Source organism: Bactrocera dorsalis, chromosome 6 (genome assembly GCF_023373825.1).
Source record: "Bactrocera dorsalis isolate Fly_Bdor chromosome 6, ASM2337382v1, whole genome shotgun sequence".
NCBI classification, from domain to species: Eukaryota; Metazoa; Arthropoda; class Insecta; order Diptera; family Tephritidae; genus Bactrocera; species Bactrocera dorsalis.
This window is the reverse complement of record NC_064308.1, coordinates 29,170,230-29,192,632: the sequence shown is the minus strand read 5'-3', so window position 1 is coordinate 29,192,632 and position 22,403 is coordinate 29,170,230. Positions and strand designations below refer to the sequence as shown.

General features: G+C 38.7%; 1 protein-coding gene across 4 annotated transcripts in view; it reads left to right on the top strand.

Annotated features, from left to right (window-relative positions):
• The window catches only part of LOC125779273 (uncharacterized), an 854,525-nt gene that overhangs the window by 62,282 nt on the left and 769,840 nt on the right, over positions 1-22,403 (top strand). The gene's annotated exons all lie outside the window — the stretch shown is intronic.

Here is a 22,403-nt window from a genome sequence, read left to right as displayed (position 1 = left end):
GGTTTTCGATTACTGGTGTTTTGTAGGCGTACATATTAAGTTACAGCTTGCCCATATAGACACAGAGATATGGATTTTAACTCCTCTCGTCATCGTGATCATTTTAATAATATAACTCCATATACTCGTATATCTCGATTAGTCTCAGTTGATAAAAATAACCGCTTTGTGAACAAAACTATTATTATCTGTAGAAATATATTGCAAGAATATAAAAATAGTACACATTAAGATTTTTTTGTAAAAGGAACATTGTTATACTGATTACTCTCTATGTTATATATGTTTATACTTACATACATATATACTTATGTATTTCAACCTGCGTATTGGATTGAGGGAAATATTGTAATCTCATTATCACATGGTCATATTTCTGGCAAGATTACATTTGGTCGTTTGGGTCGTCGGGAGGAATTGCTAGAACACTGAAGGGTGCGTAAAATTATAATTTTCTAAATACTTGTTTCTGTTTCCTCAGCATTATATGAGTTAGAGATGGTTTATTCGCTTAGTCGCAACACCTCACATGAAAACAACATGATCGATATGCATCCTATCTATGCCAGAATTTTATTAAAACCTGAATAGGGGATACTAAGTTTAGTTTGGTATAAAGGTGGTTCATTTATCACGAAGGGTTGTATGTAAATTCAAATTTCGAAAAACATCTTCAAGTTAACTTAGAGTGCAAAGAAAGTGTATCTTTAATCAAATTTCTAAAAATGTATAGAAATCTACATTTGTATATATTTTTTGTTGTTCATTTACATAAAATTAAGATATAAATTAAAAAAATCACAAAATACAAAAATTTTATAAAATCGAACCAAACATTTTATACACTCGCAACATGCAAGGAAAGCTGGTGAATTTCGAATTTCAGTAATACTCGTATATCTAACAGATTGACCAACATTTGCGGTAAAAAGTTCAAAGTCTTGAATAGTTTTGGTGACACTTGGAAAATTTGTGATCATAAAGTGGCCTATTTTAAGGACACTATTCGGGCAAAGTTTTATCTGTATACATTTTCATTTGAATACTGAAAAATAAAACAATTATATGTAATTTAAAATTATGTTATATGGGAAATAGGCGTGGTTGCAGTGTGATTTAGTGCTTAGTTATGGCACTTTATAGATTTCCGTTTAATGGCGTTTTGTGGGCGTAGCAGTGGTCTGATTATGCCTCTCTTCGTTTTGCCAAAGAAAAAGTGTACCAAGTTGGATTCCAATATCTCAATTTTATACTTTCGTGTGTGGGTGTGTTCAAAAAGTATCGCGAATTTTTTGTTTTTTCCAAAATTATTTACTTATTCATGAATATCTATTTTGTCCCCTTCAAAGTAATCGCCATGAGATATTATACACTTGTGCCAACGGTGTTTTGCAATCTTCGAAGCACTTCAAAAAATAATTTTTTTTTTATCTTCTTCAGCTCCTCCTTCGATGCCGTCTTTATCTCGTCAAGACAAGCGTAACGTCGTCCTTTCATGGGCCTCTTCAGTTTATGGAACAAGAAAAAGTCACAGGGGGCCAGATCTGGGGAATACGGTGGCTGCGGCATCATTAGTGTGTTGTTTTTGGCCAAAAAGCAATGATGTGTGGGAAAGGGCGTTATCGTGGTGCAATTTTTTTGATAGGTAAAAATCGAAGACGATCCAAAACACGTGCAAGCAAAGCAGCTGTCAACAATTAAATGAACATTCAAAATGGCCGAGCTTGTCGGCATAAGTGAGAGACATGAGTACCAACATAACGCCACAAAAAATTCGAATATACGTAACCCGCGAAAATTCAAAATTCGCAATACTTTTTGAACATACCTCGTATGTCATAGCCGGCACAGACAGATGGGAGGACAGACGGACATCCGAATATAACTCCATATCTATCTCGAGTAATGTTAGGTAATACAAGCAACAGTTAAGTGAACTAAACTATTATACTCTGCAGCAAAATGTTGCAATAATATCAAAACCCTAAGCATATTTATTTTATTCATAATTAAATGCGAAACCTCTGCATTGTAAAACATCAGTCAAACAAATAATCATAAAAAGCTTACCACATATTCACGTAAAGAAATCTGTTGCAATATTTAAAGTAGCCATGTCTTTATTTATTATGAATAATTTAAGTTATTCCTGCCAGTTTATTCGAGACTGTGCGAAGATTAAAAAGCGAAAATTTTAAATTACGACTAAATCAAAATAAAAAACATTCATAAGTTTTTGCTAGAGATAAAACATAAGGCCACAGAAACAACTTTGCATACAATCACACATATACCTTTTTATTTTTAGATAACATACTATATTACAAATTAAAGCTTTTGCTGGAGAATATATAGAACGCTCATGTATTTGTAACGATTTTAGACAAGAATTTTAGGGTTGTAGTGGATATTTTGAAGATTAAACATTGACTGTTTGAAGTTATTTTAAAATCTTCCAGAGCATATGATATTTTGTTCTGTGCGATCTTAACGTTTATTTTCAATTATGTGTGATAGTATCTAATCAGTTCCATAGTAGCTAGAACACAATCTAAGTTACATATTACGACATACTCAATATTTAATTGGGTCTTTTTTTAATTTTATCACGGTTTATTGTGTTACTTTTTCGACGAAACTGCATCGTATTATATCGTACATCGTATTTAATAATTTATACCCCAATTAGAGTTTTCAACTCCACTCAGTTGTATTGAAGTTGAAGCTATTTTCAGTTGAACTTTCATTGGTATTGACAACAAAAATGCAGCTTAAATGATTTTTACTTTCGGCTAGAGCAATCTACGATCCTATGGTTGTTACAAAAGCTGCTTCTAAATATTATGAACACCAAAATTTTATTTATTGGGCAATCCCAATGGTACGGAGTTGAAAACCATAATAACACAAAAAAGTTGAAGTTTGGATCACACTTCAACTGAATTTTTTATGACAGGTTGAGTTTATATCAATAATACAATTTCAAAACTTTAACCAAAAAACAGTTGAGTAGAAAACTGTAATAGGGGCCACAGTGTGTTAGTAATAGTCTCTCGGCTCCTGCTGCCGAGATCATTTTTGGACGTGCTGCGCCTGAAGCTTTCATGTTTGTCACACATTTCCGTTGATCATACTGTTAAACGTTCAATTATGGTGGTCATAATCAATTTCTTCTCATTAACGCTTTAATATTTCTGATTTCGACAAAAAATTCTGATTTTTTTTTTAATTTTTCTGAAAATTTCTAATTAATTGTTTTTGAAAATTTTAATTCAAAAAAAGTAAGCAATGACTAAATGCAAAATATATTATATTGTGCCCAATTTAGTTTTTATTTGCATTCTTTAGTCATTCAATTAAATATTTAACCTACATTGAGCTCAGCATTTCATTGTCCACCACTGCTTAATAAGATTCTTTATATATTCATATATTTACATATAATACTTTTATACACATAATTTTCATAAAATTGTATCTTTTACATACATAGTATATCAAAAATTTAAACCAAATAAACCAATCGATGTACTTTTTAATGTTGTTTAGAAAAATTAACTCAATGCAGTGAAAAAAATAATTAAATAAATAACTCTAGGTTATTTCCAATTATCAACTTAAATCTAGCAAATGATGAAAATTAGTTGAAAAAACTAATTGCCCAAATACTACAGATATTAAAGTAAATTGTAATAAAATTAAATGAATGAAAATGGAAACTAAAAACGAAACTTAAAAAATAAAATTAAAACAGTCTTTTGAAATGGATTTTTTTTTAGTTTATTAAAACAGACCGCAGATTTATTCATATATACGAATAAAAACGCAATAGTTTATAAATCCCCATTATCAAAATGTATGTTATTATGTTAATATGTATATACGCTCCTGAAGTACGAACAAATTAGTTAATTATTTTTTACTTCATTTATCTGTAGAAGCCGCTAAGGTTAGACAAATTTTTATGGCCTTGGCGATTTTCGTTCCAAAAACAATATTGGCTTTCTTCTTTCTTTCTCTTTCTTATTTCCAAAAGTAAGAACTTTAAAGGGCCGTCGTTTTATAAGGTAAAAAAAGTTCGTTGAAATAGCAAAAGGCCATCCCAAAAATCGAGTTTGAAAAGAGTTTCGACGATTGGAAGAACCACTGGCAGTAGGGCATAATATTGAATGGGGACCAATATAAAGGGGACAGCATTAATGTAGACTAATGAATAATTAAAAAAAATCGAAAATTCTAGTTACGAACTGATCTCAGATTATTTATTTGGTAATATATTTTAGCAACATGCATTATTTATGTATGTACATACATATATTCAACGGCTTCTACAAGAGATAACGTGGGGAAATTACGCATGTATAATTGCGAGAGTAGAATGCTACTTGTAACGGGTGATTTTTTTGAGGTTAGGATTTTCATGCATTAGTATTTGACAGATCACGTGGGATTTCAGACATGGTGTCAAAGAGAAAGATGCTCAGTATGCTTTGACATTTCATCATGAATAGACTTACTAACGAGCAACGCTTGCAAATCATTGAATTTTATTACCAAAATCAGTGTTCCGTAATCCGCTTTTTTATCGACAAATTTTGTTCAGCGATGAGGCTCATTTCTGGTTGAATGGCTACGTAAATAAGCAAAATTGCCGCATTTGGGGTGAAGAGCAACCAGAAGCCGTTCAAGAACTGCCCATGCATCCCGAAAAATGCACTGTTTGGTGTGGTTTGTACGCTGGTGGAATCATTGGACCGTATTTTTTCAAAGATGCTGTTGGACGCAACGTTACGGTGAATGGCGATCGCTATCGTTCGATGCTAACAAACTTTTTGTTGCCAAAAATGGAAGAACTGAACTTGGTTGACATGTGGTTTCAACAAGATGGCGCTACATGCCACACAGCTCGCGATTCTATGGCCATTTTGAGGGAAAACTTCGGACAACAATTCATCTCAAGAAATGGACCCGTAAGTTGGCCACCAAGATCATGCGATTTAACGCCTTTAGACTATTTTTTGTGGGGCTACGTCAAGTCTAAAGTCTACAGAAATAAGCCAGCAACTATTCCAGCTTTGGAAGACAACATTTCCGAAGAAATTCGGGCTATTCCGGCCGAAATGCTCGAAAAAGTTGCCCAAAATTGGACTTTCCGAATGGACCACCTAAGACGCAGCCGCGGTCAACATTTAAATGAAATTATCTTCAAAAAGTAAATGTCATGAACCAATCTAACGTTTCAAATAAAGAACCGATGAGATTTTGCAAATTTTATGCGTTTTTTTTTTTTAAAAGTTATCAAGCTCTTAAAAAATCACCCTTTACATTGTTTAGTTTACTTGTACTTAACGAGAGAATATTTTCAACGTCTGGAAATATAGCAATTTAACGACGGTCGTACTATTTGTTTCAATTATACTTTTGCTTTAAAATGTATTTTTTTTATTTTCCAATTGTACTCAATGCTAAGAAATATATATCAAGGTCACTCTTTTTTGACGTTCTCTTTCCAGCCAAGCTTCGCATGTAAGATGATACCTAGGTACTAAGATTATGATGTGGTATAGAAGTATTACACAGGTCCACAAATAAAAAATCGATGAAAGGTTCCTTTGACCAAACATGGTGTATTATATATATTTTGGGCCGCTGAAACCGAATCTGAAGTCCGTTTTGCTCCATCACGTCAGGATTTTTTCATAACCTGAAAATACATGTCTGATTTTACTTGACAGAAAAAATTTTAAATTAATATTAACGGATTTAGTTTAATTTTGGGATAGATGGGTTTTGAGGGGTCCCTGATTACGAAATTAAAGACAAATTTTTAAAATACAAAATGGCGGATCCAATATGGCCGCCAAAATTTTCAAACAATTCTTGAATTTTCAAAAATTCTTCAATTTTTAAGAAATTCTTCGATTTTTATAAAATTTTGTAGCAGGGATTTTCGAGGTCACTGATTTCGTAATTAAAGGCGCCAGTCGCTAGCTTCATATGGAATATCATATTCGTTTATTAGTCCTTCAATAGCGCTGCAGTAGACTAAATCATCAATGTTTGTGAAATACTGCCTGAATGTCTCGATTGCGATAGTAACTTATATGAGTTCCTGGAGCTAGACAATTTTTTTCTTTCTATCTTGACGCTATTAGCTCAGAAATTTCTTTCGAAAGTCCTGCGTCTCGGGCCAGGTCATTTAACTCTGCCTGAGTGAAGCCCTTAGAATTTTTATCAGTCTCAGCATCTGATTCTTCTGAGGCATCTTCATCCATCGCTATATCCTCAGTGTCAGCAGAAACTTCTTCGCCAATAGAAATATTGTTTTCATCATTCTGTTCGGAAGAAAGAAGGATGGGATTTTGTTTTAGAGTTGTGCCCAAAAACACTCGTTAAACAAAAATAGCAATCCCTCTCATGATTTGTTGGTCTGCGCCAGATCATTGGAGAAGCAAACGTTTGTTTCTTGCGTTTCTTCAGTTGCAATGAACATCTCAGCCATATCTCTTTTGGAGTCCAATCATTGACGATGTCATTAGTTTCTATGCCGAAAACTTTCGTATAGCTAGATTTTAATGTATCTGTAAAATTTTTTCGGATCTTACTTATAACGTATTCTCCACAAACGACACAGAAATTGTCTTTCATTTTGCAAAATATTTTTCTTGTAGCATTATACTCATCATCAAGTCACCCACCAATGTAGAGCTGTGGTTGCTTGTTGACGACGCCTGTGGGCCCGCTCCAGCCGCCGTTACTGGGATCCGACTCCCTGTATCGTACTTTTTGTCGCGTGCCTACCATGACGGCGTAAAGGTGAGTCTAAAATGGGATTAGGGTCACGTACACGTACAACTAAACCCATTGCAGACTCACCTTAAGGAGCGTGATCTCGGGACTCTGCCGGATCACGGAACAACTCCGTTGCCCGCCGTATCCAGGTGAAGGTGCCCTGGATGTGGGCACACTATATAATTTGTGGGCAGCGGCCCTAAAAACTTCTAGATATATACTAGGTTTTGTGAACATTAAAGAAACTTTTATACATCCGACAGCCATATTGGATTTTCTATTTTGTATTTTGAAAATCTGTCTTTAAATAAGTGATCAGCAACCCCAAAAACCCCTCTGTACAAAGTTTTATGAGAATTCAAGAATTTTTTTTCTGACCGCCATTTTGTATTTTATTTTTTTTAAATAAGTGACCTCGAAAATCCCTTGATTCAAAATTTAAAAAAATTGAAGAAGTTCTTAAAAATTGAAGAATTTTTTGAAAATTGAAGAATTTTTTAAAAATTTTGACGGCCATAATGGATCCGCCATTATGGGTTGAGTCTGATTGACTTTGCCCAAGAAAATATACCAGGATACTTGGCTTTCCGGATCGAAAAGTTTGAAACCAGGGGTCGTATCGTTACATCCGTGCACGGATAGGCAAACATCGTATACGGTGGTTGTCATTATGACATACGATAGCAAATGGATTGTAATTGGCTCACAATAGATGTGGAACTGTCACAACTGTTGCAAGTTTTCAATAAACCAACAAAAGCTAATTAAATATCTAAATGCATCCGACTTGGATTTTTTTATTTGAGCTCTAGTAAAAAAATAGTGCAGAAATAAGGAAAAAAATAGATGAAACCTCAAAAAAAAAAAATTTTATTTGTAGACATTTTTCATTCAAATGACATTTCGAATGAACGGATACGTTTATATACTCGTTCACGTATGTCATAATTCGAAATACAGCCATTACGAGACGAGTGATATGATCAGGGATGTAATTATTCGAATCTAGATCGATCCTGTTGTGATGAATGTATGACTCATACATATGTAGTGTCTTTGACGTGGGTACGCTCCGAAGACCTAACATCGACTCGAACCACCATCTTGTTGTAGCTGTCAACAAACACAGTGAAGGTACGACGTGAGAAGCTACAATTACAACCGACAGCTAAACGGTTTTCTACTCGACTTGCACTCCTGTTCTCTGAGAGAACTCATCAGCAACTGGGTATAAAGGAATTGTAAGGTTTGAATAATTGTCGAAAGAACAGCTGGAGAGAAGGAGAGCTGGAGAGAAAGCAGGCAACCTACCTCGCAATGTTGCGATGGTCCACAATACGAGCCGGGTAGGATAGATACTGGGAGTTGAAGACGGAAGCGAGATGAATATTTATGCAGTAAATAAAAAGAGGCTTGGACGATGACAACAACCGATGAGTCGACGTTACGAGTTTTCGAGAGAAAAGTTCTGCGAAAGATTTATGGTCCTTTGCGCGTTGGCCACGGCGAATACCGCATTCGATGGAACGATGAGCTGTACGAGATATACGACGACATCGACATAGTTCAGCGAATTAAAAGACAGCGGCTACGCTGGCTAGGTCATGTTGTCCGGATGGATGAAAACACTCCAGCTCTGAAAGTATTCGACGCAGTACCCGCCGCGGGAAGCAGAGGAAGAGGAAGACCTCCACTCCGGTGGAAGGACCAAGTGGAGAAGGACCTGGCCTCGCTTGGAATATCCAATTGGCGCCACGTAGCGAAGAGAAGAAACGACTGGCGCGCTGTTGTTGACTCGGCTATAATCGCGTAAGCGGTGTCTGCGCCAGTAAAGAAGAAGAAGAAATAAAAAGAGGTCGAATCGCGGCGGCATGAAGAACGTGAGAAGCTCTCCGGAAGGGAAAATGTTCGTAAATTCTACGAAAAGGTGCGGCAACTAACGGAAGAATTCTAGATCGGAGTATGCTATAGAAGATCCACAGTGGTGATCTAGTGGCTCATGTTCAGATCATACTGAAGTTATGGAGGGAACACTTCTCCTTTCTGAACCCGATTCCCTAATCGACGACGATGAAATATTAGTTCTATTGCTCGCTTCTGATGACCAACCAACCAACCAATATAGTGGCATGGACCGATGGATTACCAGCCAGCTATTTAAATACGGTGGCGAAGAACTGACAAGATGTACGTATCAGCTTCTTTGCAAGATATGGTCGTATGAAAGCTTGTCCGACGATTGGACGAAAAGGGTGACCCTACAATCCGCATCAATTACCGTGGGATAAGCCCACTTAATATCGAGAGTAGTGTGTGAAAAACTGGATCCCACCGTCAACAACACGAAAAGGAACTGCTTCCATGCCGCTATGTCTGAAAATGGTATCCACGCAAAGCTAATACGGCTGTGTAAGCTGACGTTGAGCAAAAGCTTGCTGGAGAAAATAATACGAGCTGTAGAGCTAATTAGAGAAGATAACAAGACGGAATATCTCCTGTGCTCACACAAACAGTCATCGAATTCTCAACTTGGCTCGCATGCGATTTCTGACAGTTATGACTCGTAGATATCATAGCAAAATAATTTTAGCCAACAGGTGCTACTTTGGGCTGAGTAGGCAATTGAAAAGTAAAGACCCTCTCGACGCCGAAAAATCAAACTCCCCATGTCCCTCATCTACAGTGATGGATTACCGCCTAGGCCCGCGAGGCCTGGGCCTAGGGCGGCACAATTTGGGGGGCGGCAAATTTTTCAGAATGTCAAAATTTTAAATCTGATATAATGCAACGACAATACATTTTAAGGATTTATTCTGATTTTTTTTTATATAAATTTACAAATATATTTCTATGAAATAGAATGTAATTCATTTTCTGATTCACTTTTTTATTCGTGAGTACAATACTGATAAAAAATGTTTTATAACAGAAATAATTGAATATTGATAAGCTTTTTCTGAAGAATTTTCAAAGCTCTGTTGACTTGTTGTATCTTTAGTAAAGTTAATCTTACAAGTGAGCCGCTTCTAAAATTACACAATGTTTTCTTATTTTATTTTTAATGAATCCGGTGTTTCATATATGAATTGATATAAGTATTCATTTAAAATTCATGTTTTTGTTTGTATATAAAAATATTTTTATTCTTTCAATTTTTTGAAAAATGCAAACAATTTGAAGAAAATAAAAATTTAATAACATTGATGTTTCATTTTCGCAATATTGTGAATTATATTGACGAATATTAACGAACTTTTATAGCTTAAAGCAATAATTCGTAATTATTGTAAAATGTTATTAAAATTCAAGTATATATTTATGTCGATATATACAGCCGTGGTCACGCAAATAGCACACATAGTCATAAGAATCAATAAGAGCTTATACTATTGACAAAGTTCTTTAAAAGGCTAAAAAGGGTTTATTTGTTTATTAATTTAATGAATGAATTAATGTCCCTGGCTAAAAGATTTTTTGGTTTTTAGCCGGGATTAAATGACACTTCAGCACAAGATACCAAAGAAATACAATCGAATCTTCCTTTATTGCAAGATACAAATACAGTGGTACTCCAATATAACGAATGATATAATGTTGGGACCGTTCGTTAAACTGAAATATTCGTTATATCGGAAACGAAAACTAAATTAATATTGGTACATAAAGGGTGATTTTTTAAGAGCTTGATAACTTTTTAAAAAAAAAAAACGCATAAAATTTGCAAAATCTCATCGGTTCTTTATTTGAAACGTTAGATTGGTTCATGACATTTACTTTTTGAAGATAATTTCATTTAAATGTTGACCGCGGCTGCGTCTTAGGTGGTCCATTCGGAAAGTCCAATTTTGGGCAACTTTTTCGAGCATTTCGGCCGGAATAGCCCGAATTTCTTCGGAAATGTTGTCTTCCAAAGCTGGAATAGTTGCTGGCTTATTTCTGTAGACTTTAGACTTGACGTAGCCCCACAAAAAATAGTCTAAAGGCGTTAAATCGCATGATCTTGGTGGCCAACTTACGGGTCCATTTCTTGAGATGAATTGTTGTCCGAAGTTTTCCCTCAAAATGGCCATAGAATCGCGAGCTGTGTGGCATGTAGCGCCATCTTGTTGAAACCACATGTCAACCAAGTTCAGTTCTTCCATTTTTGGCAACAAAAAGTTTGTTAGCATCGAACGATAGCGATCGCCATTCACCGTAACGTTGCGTCCAACAGCATCTTTGAAAAAATACGGTCCAATGATTCCACCAGCGTACAAACCACACCAAACAGTGCATTTTTCGGGATGCATGGGCAGTTCTTGAATGGCTTCTGGTTGCTCTTCACCCCAAATGCGGCAATTTTGCTTATTTACGTAGCCATTCAACCAGAAATGAGCCTCATCGCTGAACAAAATTTGTCCGAAAAAAAAAAAAAAACCGAACACTGATTTTGGTAATAAAATTCAATGATTTGCAAGCGTTGCTCGTTAGTAAGTCTATTCATGATGAAATGTCAAAGCATACTGAGCATCTTTCTCTTTGACACCATGTCTGAAATCCCACGTGATCTGTCAAATACTAATGCATGAAAATCCTAACCTCAAAAAAATCACCCGTTATATGTAAGGTGGCAACGCTGGTCAATAGAGGACAGCCCGGCAGGAAGAGGTGATGAAGAGAGAGCGCAAAGAACCGATAGCAGCACAGTGTGAATTTGGCATTCAAAGGCTGAGGTTCAACGTTGTATAATTTAATTTCTTTTTATATTAACTTTTGTCCATTAAAACTCATTTGTATTAATAAACTTTGGTCCTATTTGACCTTACATGGGGGCTCAACCGAAGAGCAAAAACGGAGCGCGGAATGTTGCATTCAAATAAAAAGCCGAGTAAATTCACAGCAGCCAAAAAAACGCAGAAGAACGGAGCAGAAAATTCGAAGAACGAAGCGGTTGCTGTCGAAGTAACGAAAACAAAGCAGAGCACAGCAGTGAGAACAGAGCAGCAGTCAACGAAGTTGAGTTATTCGAACAAAAGCAGAGCAACGTAGAGTTCGACGAAGAAGGAGAGAAGAAAGAAGAAGAAGCAAGAAACATGGCCGGTGGTAACGACGTTGGAGAATTATTCAAATTATTTGTGGAAACATTGAAGCAGAGTGACACAAACAAAAATAATGTGTCAATAGAGGCGTTCGCGAAAATTATACCGTGTTTTGATGGGGAATCTATTCCAATTGGACAGTGGATTGCTAATTTCGACGAAAATGCTGAGGCTTATGATTTGACACCCAAGCAAAAGTATGTCAACGCACGTAACAAAATGAAAGGCACAGCAGCATTGTTTTTAGAAACTGTTACAGTATCCAGCTATGAATCATTGTGTATTGCATTACTGGAGGAGTTCGACAAAACACCAAGCAGCGCGGAGGTACATAAACGGCTAAGGCAACGACGAAAACTTGCATCAGAGAAATTTCATGAGTACGTTCTTCAGATGCGTAAAATAGCAGCGGTAGGTAATGTAGAAGAGGAATCAGTGATTTCGTACATAGCTGACGGTGTCGAAGTGCGAAGTGATCTAAAATATCCCTTATATAGCGCACGAAGTTATAAAGAATTAATCAAGGCATATGAATTGATCGAGCCGTTGGTTAAGCCTAACGAAGCAGGTAAACGTCGATATGCAGCAGGTGGTCGTGAGCAAATTGAAACAGAAAAGAGTGGCAGCAACGTAGAGCGTAAGAATCAGCATTGTTTTAATTGTGGTTCAACACAACACAAAAGGGTCGATTGCAAACAAGACACAAAGTGTTTTAAATGTAATGGCACGGGTCATATGGCTAAACAGTGTCCCGAGTATAGGCGTAACATCAACATTGTATTTAACAAAGAGCGAATGAAGCAGTTGACAATTAATAACGAAAACTTGTGCTGTTTGGTAGACACTGGTGCAGACGTGTCGTTAATACGTATGGGTGTGTATGAGCAAAGATTTAGCACATGTAAATTGCAGAAAAGTTTCGCTACACTATATGGTTTAGGCAACGTCACCGCAGATGTGGTGGGTGAATTTGTAGCACAAGTCATAGTCGACGGGTTATGTACGCAGCACACCTTTTTAGTAATCACAGATAGTAAAATCAATGTAGACGTAATCATTGGGTACGATTTTTTAAAAAAATTTGTTGTAACAATAGACGGCAATGGGTATTGCTTTCGTCAGATTGAAGATAACACAAGTGCTTGTAATGTTTATTTTGTGAGTAGCAACAATGAAGTAGATGTCAGACCTAAATTCAAGAAGGTTGTCGAACAGTTAATTGAAAACTATAAGCCGAGTTTTATTCAGTTGAACTGTCCAATTAAGTTGAATATTGTTCCAAAAAATAATGATATCGTCTTTCATGAGTCTCCTACTCGTTTGTCAATAGCGGAAAGAAAATTTGTAAGGGAACAAGTAGATGAATGGTTGCAGAAAGGCATTATACGTGAGTCGTGCTCAGAGGTCGCTAGCAAGGTGGTATTGGCGAAGAAAAAAGATGGTCGATACAGATTATGCGTAGACTTTCGTAAACTAAATACAATGGTGTTAAAAGATAGGTTTCCAGTACCAATTGTTGAAGAAGTACTCGAAAAAATGCAAGCCGCAAAATATTTTACCGTCATGGACCTTTCAAATGGTTTCTTCCACGTCGAAGTCGAAGAACGTTGTCGAAAATATACAGCGTTTGTAACGAAAGAAGGACTCTATGAATTTAACAGAGCTCCATTTGGTTTTTGCAACTCTCCCGCCGTTTTTGTACGCTATGTTAACTATATTTTCCAAAAATTAATAAACGAAGGTATAATGGAAATGTATGTAGATGACATCGTAATTTTTGGGTGTACAGAAGAACAATGTTTAAGCAATATGCAACGGGTATTACAACAAGCGCAGCAGTATGGGCTAGAAATTAAGTGAGCAAAGTGCCAATTTCTAAAAAAACGAATTCTTTTTCTTGGACACGAGGTTGAAGACGGGCGTGTCTGGCCTGGGCAAGGTAAAGTTAAAGCAGTCAAAAACTTTCCGATACCAAAAAATGTACGAGATGTACAGGCGTTCTTGGGTTTAACCGGATATTTTCGAAAATTTATACGAGACTACGCTAAACATGCCAGACCATTAACAGAACTGCTCAAAAGAGATTCAGTATTTCAGATTGGAGAGACAGAGGTTATAGCGATCAATTACCTGAAGTCGGCACTCACGTCAGAACACGGCAGAATGCTAATACGCAGTTACATGTCGATGCATCGAAACATGGCTTTGGTGCAACACTTTTGCAGCAGCATGACGGAAAGTGGCATCCTGTTTTCTATTGGAGTAAAAAGACTTCCCCACAAGAGGAAAAATTACACAGCTATTTCCTTGAAGTTAAAGCAGCTTATTTAGCATCCAAGAAGTTGCGTCACTACCTGATGGGCACAGAATTCACCTTGGTGACAGATTGTGCGGCTTTCAAGCAGACAAATGGAAAAAAAGATATGCCACGTGAAGTGGTGCAATGGCTGATGTATCTTCAGGACTTTTCATTTAATATAGAACATCGCGCCGGAAGCAGGATGAAGCACGTGGACAGCTTAAGTCGATTTCCCGTGCTGACAGTAACGTCAGAGGTTCAAGCTCAGATCTTAAGGGCCCAGACGAAAGATGAACATCTGGCAGCTGTGGCAGAGATCCTGAAAACAAAGCAGTACGGCGATTATAAAATAAAAAACAAGTTAATCTACAAGCAAGTTGACGGGCAAGATTTATTGGCGGTTCCGAAGAAGATGGAAGGCGAAATAATAAAGGAGACGCACAGATTTGGGCATATGAGGTGTAAAAAAACCATACATGCTATACGGCAGAACTATTTTATCCCACATCTCGAAAAGAAAGTTCAGCAGACTATCAAAAACTGTATGGAATGCATAATGCATAACCAGAAGCTGGGTAAAAAAGATGATTTTTTACATTGCATCGACAAAGGTGATATTCCACTATCTACGCTTCATATTGACCATTTGGGTACATTGGATGCGACATCAAAGAGCTACAAATATATTTTTGCTGTCGTGGATGGTTTTTCCAAATATACTTGGATATATCCTACTAAAACTACAGAAACACAAGAAGTTGTAAGACACCTTGAGTCATGGGTGACAATTTTCGGCAGTCCGCAGCGTATAATAAGCGATAAGGGTACAGCTTATAACTACTTCCAAAATGTTTAAAGAATTTTGTAGCAAATATAAAATCGAGCATGTCGAGATAACAGCGGGCGTACCAAGGGGTAACGGTCAGATTGAGAGAGTCAACCGAGTTATTCTTTCCGTTTTAGCGAAGATGTCAGCAACAGAACCGGACAAGTGGTATAAGTACACGTCACAAGTACAGCGGGCCATTAATTCTCACATTCATGATTCGACAAAGTTTACACCATTTGAAATTGTGTTCGGTGTGAAGATGCGCAACGAAACAGATAGCGAGCTGCTGAAGATACTGCAAGAAGAGGTACGTGAAGGTATGCAAGACGAACGCAACAAGATTCGACAAGAGGCCCGAAAGCAAATTTTAAAAGCACAAAACGCATACAAATCAAATTACGATAGTAAGAGAAAAGGCGAACATGGGTATCAGGTAGCTGATTTAGTAGCCATTAAGGTCACTCAGTTTATAACAGGCAAAAAACTAGCCAGTAAGTATATTGGTCCATACGAGGTGGTTAAGATCAAAGGGCATGGCAGATATTGTGTTAGAAAGGTTGCTGATTTTCAAGGACCACACCAAACGTCAACTAGTGCAGATCATATGAAACTGTGGCGTTACGTCGAAAATGGTGAAGATGACTTTCATGAGGAGTCATCTGAGACAGATGACGATCAGGATGACCGAATGTAAGGTGGCAACGCTGGTCAATAGAGGACAGCCCGGCAGGAAGAGGTGATGAAGAGAGAGCGCAAAGAACCGATAGCAGCACAGTGTGAATTTGGAATTCAAAGACTGAGGTTCAACGTTGTATAATTTAATTTCTTTTTATATTAACTTTTGTCCATTAAAACTCATTTGTATTAATAAACTTTGGTCCTATTTGACCTTACATATATGTTTAAAAATAACTATTTATTCATGAATTCATAAGCATTGGTTGAAATAAATACATATACAATGGAAAATGCATACAATAAAATTAATAAAAGTTGAATTTTATAACAAAAATATGAGCTTTTGTGGGCGAGAAATTTTGAGATCCTGAGCCTTTTGATGTAGGCTTTTCAATAAAAATATTTTTTCGTGTTCCACGTTGTTTTCTTCAGACCATTTGATACACTTCTGAAAGCAGTCGATGGCAACAGGATGCTTTATTGGCGGCACAGCTACAACTGCAGCGGTATCATCTGCCTCCTCTTCCGAAATTTCTATAGCTAGGAGGATGGAGTCATGTGTAGAAGTTCACGCAAGTGAGGAAAGTTCTCTGATCGCCATTCACTTGGAGTGGCCAGAAACGATTCTTTTGCATATGACTCAAGCAGCTCACGACTTCCGGTGTCTGACCAAGTATCCTCTGGGTAGCCTAAGAACATCCGTTTGAAGGCGAGCTAAAGTGAGAAGGCGAAACATCCCCTGCATAGGGTTGTGCGCTGGGTTTGGGACCCGCCACGTAAAAAAACACTCCCAATGAAAAGGAACAACAAGCCTCGGATGAGTGACCCCCCTTTTGATGACGACCATGGCAAACGAAATAAGGACTACGAATTGAGTGCATGCACCTGGAATGTCCGGTCCCTTAATTGGGAAGGTGCCGCTGCCCAGCTTGTTGATGTCCTCGTGAAAATAAAGGCTGACATCACCGCCGTCCAAGAAATGCGATGGACGGGACAAGGACAGAGACGAGTAGGTCCTTGTGACATTTACTACAGTGGCCATATAAAGGAGCGCAAGTTTGGTGTTGGATTCGTGGTGGGAGAGAGACTCCGTCGCCGAGTACTATCATTCGCTGCGGTGAATGAACGTCTAGCCACAATCCGCATCAAAGCGAGGTTCTTCAATATATCGCTGATTTGCGCCCACGCCCCGACGGAAGAGAAGGACGATGTGACCAAAGATGACTTTTATGAGTGCTTGGAGCGCACTTATGAGAGATGCCCCCGCCACGATGTCAAAATCGTGCTTGGCGACTTCAACGCCAGGGTGGGCAAAGAAGGTATCTTTGGCACTACAGTCGGTAAATTCAGCCTCCACGAGGAAGCATCCCCAAATGGGTTGAGGCTGATCGACTTCGCCGGGGCCCGAAATATGGTTATCTGTAGTACTAGATTCCAGCATAAGAAGATACATCAAGCTACCTGGCTGTCTCCGGATCGAAAAACCACCAACCAGATCGATCATGTTGTGATAGATGGAAGACACGTCTCCAGTGTTTTAGATGTGCGTGCGCTCCGAAGTCCTAACATCGACTCGGACCACTATATTGTTGCAGCCAAAATTCGCACCCGCCTCTGTGCAGCAAAAAACGCACGCCAACAAACACAAGGAAGGTTCGACGTCGAGAAGCTGCAATCACAACAGACAGCCGAACGTTTTCTACTCGGCTTGCACTCCTGCTCTCTGAGAGCACTCATCAACAATTCGGTATAAGGGAACTGTGAGACGGCATTTCAAACTCCTTGCGTACAGCTGCAACCGAAACCATTGCTTTTCAGAAAGTGCAAAGGAACAGCTGGTACGACGAGGAGTGCCGTGTCGCAGCGGAGAGAAAACAGGCTGCCTACCTCGCAACGTTACGATCGACCACAACACGTGCGGGATGGAATAGATACCGAGAGTTGAAGAGGGAAGCGAGACGCATTTGCAGACAGAAGAAGAAAGAGGCCGAAATGCGTGAGTACGAAGAGCTTGATAAGCTGGCCGACACCCAGTGGGCGATTGGGCCTCGTTAGCGGCATTTAATTAATAACTTCTAAACGAAAAAAAGATATCTTCAGACGGTTTTTTTTCGCAGCTCAGAAAAAAGTCATGGAATTTTTTAAGAAAAAAAATTTGTTTAAATTTATTTTTTTAATTTTTAAAATTTTTTTTTTATTTTTTTTATTTTTTTTTTTAATATCAAATTTTTCTTTTACCTTCAATAAACAAGTTTTATAAATCAAAATTATCTTCGAAATCTTCGGGATCAGAATCAGGCATATCTAGATGCTTCATTAAAAGCAAGCTCTTAACATCATCGTCCATAATAATATTCTGCAGTCGAAATTGAAGACCCATTTGACAATGAAGATATCAAAGGGTCAGGCGAAACTAATAAAGCATTTATGATATCTTTATGCCGATTCTTTCTCGCAAAGTAATTCAATGGGTCGACAATATCGGGTAGAAGAACCCCGATTGTTTTTCCATAAAACTGTCGATCCTTTCTGAACTATCAACGGTACCATACAAATTGAAAATAAATATTGATCTATCATCTCTCCATCGAAGTCATTAAATTTTTGCCTGTAAGTAGAATGACCGCTGCTGCCATCACAACCCCATTTGTAGGTAGCAGTTAATTGGGTGTTATTGTTATTTTCAATATGGTTTTGAAAACTTTCTGGGTGTGCTTCAATAATCCTAGCAATCGTGTGGTCTACTAAGCTTTGTAATGGTACTTGGTACTAGGATAAGGGGTACTCATAGTTTTCAAAATCTTACCGCTTAACTCTTCGTCGGCGTTTAGCATTGACACCACCTGTGAAGCACTACGTTTTCCACCTTTATACAAGCTGCAGCTTGCAGCTACCAACAATGCTTCTGATGGTACATCTTCAGTAAGGCCTGACAATTTCTTAACTTGCGATTTTTTGCAACACTGCGAAATATCTTTTTGTGTACGTCCAATAATTTCGAAAGATGATCTTTCAATCAATACTAACGGCGTATCTAGCCATTCCTGGTTTTTGTTTTCAAAAAAAACTTATTTCTTCTACAGTTTTTCCACTTTTCTACAAGCTTACTAGTAAAATTTCGCAGCTTTTTGCCAATCTCGTACTGCTCCTCCTGAGTATATTTAAAGTTTTTGAGAACAGTACCAAATACAAAGTTTTCCATGGTGAGAAACTTCTTGGTTGGGATCGCTTCTTCATGCCATACTAAAAAAAGTACCCGTTTTGCTACCGCCATTGTTCCTAAAAAGTGCCATGATTTAAAGGTTAGCAGGTAATAGCAGTTCATATTACACATTTTGGATGCACAATGACTCATACTTCCAGCTAAAAAAAGAGTTAGACCTAATCCGTGCGAATGTTGTAACTTCTACTTCACGAACAACAGGTGCACGCTAGTGCGGGCTAGTTGTTAATACCCTTAATTACCACAACGTTTTATGAACAACACATTTTCAGACCGGTCACAAGCACTGATTTTGTATGTAATACATACCTTGAAGTTAATAAAAAGCCACACTTTTAATAAAACAAGTAAAAATTGTAAATTTCCAAGGAGCTCGAAATCAATGCACAAAACAAAGAAAAAATATTGTAGAGCACTTGCTAAAACATATTTTGTGTTTGACAGCTCACAGCTGATGATCAGCTGATCGTAATCTTATAAAAATCCGCCAAAAATCTAATCAAAGCATCTGTTATCGATCTGTGAAAAAAAATTAACGCTTTTTCAAATTTGAATTAAATTCCGCTACCGAGGCCCAATCGCCCACTATGCGACAGGGGTAGTGCTCGAAAATTCTACGAAAAAATGCGGCGGCTTACAGAAGGTTTCAAGACCGGAGCATACTCTTGTAGAACCCCCAAAGGTGATCTAGTTACCGATGCCCAGAGCATACTTAAATTATGGAGGGAACACTTCTCCAGCCTGCTGAATGGCAGTGAAAGCACAACACCGGGAGAAGGCGAACCCGATTCCCCAATCGATGACGATGGAGCAGACGTTCCACTACCCGACCATGAAGAAGTTCGAATAGCAATTACCCGCCTGAAGAACAACAAAGCGGCAGGGGCCGATGGATTGCCGGCCGAGCTATTCAAACACGGCGGCGAAGAACTGATAAGGAGCATGCATCAGCTTCTTTGTAAAATATGGTCGGACGAAAGCATGCCCAACGACTGGAATTTAAGTGTGCTATGCCCAATCCATAAAAAAGGAGACCCCACAATCTGCGCCAACTACCGTGGGATTAGGCTCCTCAACATCGCATATAAGGTTCTATCGAGCGTATTGTGTGAAAGATTAAAGCCCACCGTCAACGAAATGATTGGACCTTATCAGTGTGGCTTTAGACCTGGCAAATCAACAACCGACCAGATATTCACCATGCGCCAAATCTTGGAAAAGACCCGTGAAAGGAGAATCGACACACACCACCTATTCGTCGATTTCAAAGCTGCTTTCGACAGCACGAAAAGGAGCTGCCTTTATGCCGCGATGTCTGAATTTGGTATCCCCGCAAAACTGATACGGCTGTGTAAACTGACGTTGAGCGGCACCAAAAGCTCCGTCAGGATCGGGAAGAACCTCTCCGAGCCGTTCGATACCAAACGAGGTTTCAGACAAGGCGACTCCCTATCGTGCGACTTTTTCAATCTGCTGCTGGAGAAATTATTCGAGCTGCAGAACTGAATCGAGCAGGAACAATCTTTTATAAGATTGTACAGTTGCTGGCGTATGCCGATGATATTGATATCATCGGCCTCAACACCCGCGCCGTTAGTTCTGCTTTCTCCAGGCTGGACAAGGAAGCAAAACGAATGGGTCTGGCAGTGAACGAGGGCAAGACGAAATATCTCCTGTCATCAAACAAACAGTCGTCGCACTCGCGACTTGGCACTCACGTCACTGTTGACAGTCATAACGTTGAAGTTGTAGATAATTTCGTCTATCTTGGAACCAGCGTAAACACCACCAACAATGTCAGCCTAGAAATCCAACGCAGGATAACTCTTGCCAACAGGTGCTACTTCGGACTGAGTAGGCAATTGAGAAGCAAAGTCCTCTCTCGACAGACAAAAATCAAACTCTATAAGTCACTCATAATTCCCGTCCTGCTATATGGTGCAGAGGCTTGGACGATGTCAACAGCGGATGAGTCGACGTTGCGAGTTTTCGAGAGAAAAATTCTGCGAAAGATTTATGGTCCTTTGCGCGTTGGCCACGGCGAATATCGCATTCGATGGAACGATGAGCCGTCTGAAGATATCTTTTTTCGTTTAGAAGTTATTAATTAAATGCCGCTAACGAGGCCCAATCGCCCACTGGGTGTCGGCCAGCTTATCAAGCTCTTCGTACTCACGCATTTCGGCCTCTTTCTTCTTCTGTCTGCAAATGCGTCTCGCTTTCCTCTTCAACTCTCGGTATCTATCCCATCCCGCACGTGTTGTGGTCGATCGTAACGTTGCGAGGTAGGCAGCCTGTTTTCTCTCCGCTGCGACACGGCACTCCTCGTCGTACCAGCTGTTCCTTTGCACTTTCTGAAAAGCAATGGTTTCGGTTGCAGCTGTACGCAAGGAGTTTGAAATGCCGTCTCACAGTTCCCTTATACCGAATTGTTGATGAGTGCTCTCAGAGAGCAGGAGTGCAAGCCGAGTAGAAAACGTTCGGCTGTCTGTTGTGATTGCAGCTTCTCGACGTCGAACCTTCCTTGTGTTTGTTGGCGTGCGTTTTTTGCTGCACAGAGGCGGGTGCGAATTTTGGCTGCAACAATATAGTGGTCCGAGTCGATGTTAGGACCTCGGAGCGCACGCACATCTAAAACACTGGAGACGTGTCTTCCGTCTATCACAACATGATCGATCTGGTTGGTGGTTTTTCGATCCGGAGACAGCCAGGTAGCTTGATGTATCTTCTTATGCTGGAATCTAGTACTACAGATAACCATATTTCGGGCCCCGGCGAAGTCGATCAGCCTCAACCCATTTGGGGATGTTTCGTCGTGGAGGCTGAATTTACCGACCGTAGTGCCAAAGATACCTTCTTTGCCCACCCTGGCGTTAAAGTCGCCAAGCACGATTTTGACATCGTGGCGGGGGCATCTCTCATAAGTGCGCTCCAAGCACTCATAAAAGGCATCTACATTTTGATTTTCATCAACAACAATTTCGAATAATTTCTGGTAAAATGAATCTGATATCAACACTCTGGAAAGTAATTTCGTCAACATCTACATTTTTGGCCAAAAGTTTCCATAGCGCGATAGCGAATAACATTAAAAATGCTCTCTTTAAATTGGAACTATATATCTTCAAAACTCTTCCTTTTAGAGTGGAAACCGTTTTGGAAAACACCATTCTGAGAAAAACGCGTTTAAAGATTGGAGTTGTAGCGCTCCCCACTCTCTATAAGAAACGCTGTAGCGATTGTAATAATTTAATTTCGATTTCAAAATTTGAGAGAATGTTTACTACAGTTTATACTACCAGACTAGCAGACCCGGTCATGCGTTGCTGTGGCTAAAGTTTCTGTTTTATTACATTGTAGTAAACTCTTGAACTCTACCCCTTAACACAATGAAATTATTATGTACGAACGAAGACGGAAACGTTAAAGCTGGCATAAGAACCCACTGGTTTGGAATTTAAAGGGGAAGGACTATTATTGATATTTGGCAAGAGTTAATACAAA